Below are 2925 nucleotides of genomic sequence, written 5' to 3'. Positions count from 1 at the left end.
ATCCTAATAAATTTAAAATCTAATATCTAAAACTAAAAATTAAAATAATATATTTTCCTAATTTAAGATTTGAATTTAAATTTGAATTAATTAACAGATCTTCAACTGATGGGTGGGGACCACTTGATTTGTCCATTCTGCAGTTTTTAATATGTGATTTCTGGACTAAGAACTGGGTCAAAACAGCCCAGACATCGCCCCCAGCGTTTTTCTACTTTTTCTGCACGTGGCGCATGTGACGCGTCTGCGTCGTCCACGCGTTCGTGTCATTTGTGCAGATTCCAGTCCACGCGATCGCGTCATGCACGCGATTGCATCATTGTGATTTCCTCCATTCCGCGCGGTTGCGTGAGCCATGCGTCCGGGTCGGTATTCGCTGGTCATCTCCTTGGCTTCTTCTCTTTCTCTGCAGAAACTCCATCAAATTCCGCAAAATGCTACCTAAAATAAACAGTATTGTACAAAACTCAAAATAGCATCTATAGTGGCTAAAATATAATTAATTCTTAATTAAATTCAACAATTTAGATACAAATTCACTAGGAAAAGATAGACAAGATGCTCACACATCACTTGCACACATGATCCCCTTCCTCACACGGCAAAAGCTCTATCCTAATCCTATGACCCTCCCTAACCCACACGTCAGAGCCTAACACCTTCACAGATTCAAGATCATTAAACCTAGACACACATTGTTTCACCTGTTCACTAACCCAACTACAAGGATCGTCCTCGGCCACAATAACCTTGCCCTTTTCCATAAGAACTGAACAAACAAAAAATAGGAAGAAAACAGAAGAGAAGACCGAAATCCTTCAAAACGAACCTTTGGCACTCATTCTTTCTTCCTCCTGTGATAGCAAAAGTAGGATTGAAAATAAGGGAAGTAGAAGTTACCTATAACAAATCCCAGTAATAAAACATGGGGTAGTGAAATGGTCTCCATAACACAAGTTAAAACCGCCCTGATCTCAACCGTCCAAAAATTTCAACAAAAATCAAGGGCCAGGATCACGCGAAAAATTGCACAGGGAAACTCACATCAATCATTTCAGCGTGGGAAAGGAAACGGCAATTAAATGCTCACTTTCCTCCTTCCCAAGGAAACCAATTCAAAAAACAAAACCTAAAAATCACGACAACAATTCCAAGACCAAAGGAGTAAAAAAGCTCGCCCCTGTCCCTTCAAGGACACAGGGCGACCTTAGAGGCTATGATACGTAGCCTATAAACTCGGTCAACAAAACACATCTCGCCGAAACAGACCTCGGTCAGCTATCATATCTCACCAAATAGAACCAAGTAAATAACTAACGCCAAAGAATCTGGAAACTCCAACAGAACGCAAAATCTCAACTGACTAGGGTTAACGTTATCAGGATATTCTCGACAAACACGAAAAATCCCTAAACAAGCTCCAACTAACTCACTCCTAACGTCTATATAAACAAATAAGTAACTACGAAGAAACACAGGTTACATAGCACATTTACTCTTATTTTATTATCACTTTCTCTCTTAATTCATATTCTTACTTGAGCGTCGGAGTGCTTTTTGCAGGTGTTTCCGCCGCCGTATTTCTCCTCAGCCGAAGTATCACTCTTCCATCCGTACACCGTGACCCGCTGGAAGGACTGTCATACCTCGGCAGCAACAGGACGTAACAGGTGCCATTATCAAAAGCAACAATGGCTCTATTTAAGGGAAAAATACACCCCGAATTTACAAAAGCAATAAAGAAGGAATCTTTGTAAACAGAGACATCAAGATTCAATCAAGAAGCAAATCACCTTTATTACATTGTTCAGAAATCAAAATAAAAATCCGCAAACACGATACAGAAATTATGCAACTACGTTCAGCAAACTCTCACAACAAAGTCACCGAAGGGTTCAACATTTTAAGAATCCATCTCCACACCAAATGCCAACAAAAAACGAAAAAACATAAGACAAAAAACAAAAGTAATGAAATACCAACCTTGGCAAAGGAGAAGTATGAAGATAGCACACTACCAACTATGAAAAATAGCAACTGCTGAAGAATGCAAGAAGCAACCTCGAATAGAGGGCAACCACCAAAAATGAAAAGAGACGGTTGTGTAGAGTCTCCAAGTGAGAAAGATATTACAGTTCTTTTGTAGAGAAAATTGAAAGTTTTTTCGAAGAAGAAAAACCGAAAAAGAGGAAGAAGAGAAAGGGTCACGCTTATATAATGATTGGGACAAAAAAGTAAAAGTCAACTCATTTTAACTAGAATCTAAATTTTATCTTGGCTATTATTAAATGGAATCAAATTTAATCTTGAATAGTATTTATCATCAATTTATAATAATGAGATAATGAATTTTTCGACAAACAATTATAAAAATTGGGTCATTTTACATGCCATTCTTATTTTAAGAAAAAAAAATTGTTACCGTGTCTAAAAGATAGTGACTAGTTAACTAATTAAAAAAATTAAAAATTAATATTTAATTTAGAAAATATAAAAATAAATTAAAAAAATTATACATCAAAGGCACCATCCAATTAGCTAAAAAAATACGACATTATGTACATCCACCGGGCCGCTTGATTATTCAAGTTCCATTTGTGTAGTTGTCAAATAAATATTTTTTTTATGTTAAAATAATATTACTCTAAAAAGTTTTGAGGATCGGAACAGAAATTAAGTAGTTATAATTTCATTGCATAATAAAAAGATTAAAACCAAGAAAATTAAATCAACAGTTTGAATCCATTCGTCATGAGGCGATTTGAAAATCTCGTAAGTAGCACCACCATCTTGATGATGATATTCATGTTATTTTTATCACTGTTAAATCGTTAAATAATAATCAATATACATGGTCTTGTCTTTACGAGACAATATGGTAGGAGATGAGAAAAGAGAAAAGAGAAGAGAAGTAAAGCAAAGAAA

The sequence above is a fragment of the Arachis hypogaea genome, chromosome 19 (assembly GCF_003086295.3).
Source record: "Arachis hypogaea cultivar Tifrunner chromosome 19, arahy.Tifrunner.gnm2.J5K5, whole genome shotgun sequence".
NCBI lineage: Eukaryota > Viridiplantae > Streptophyta > Magnoliopsida > Fabales > Fabaceae > Arachis > Arachis hypogaea.
This window is presented reverse-complemented; position numbering follows the sequence as displayed.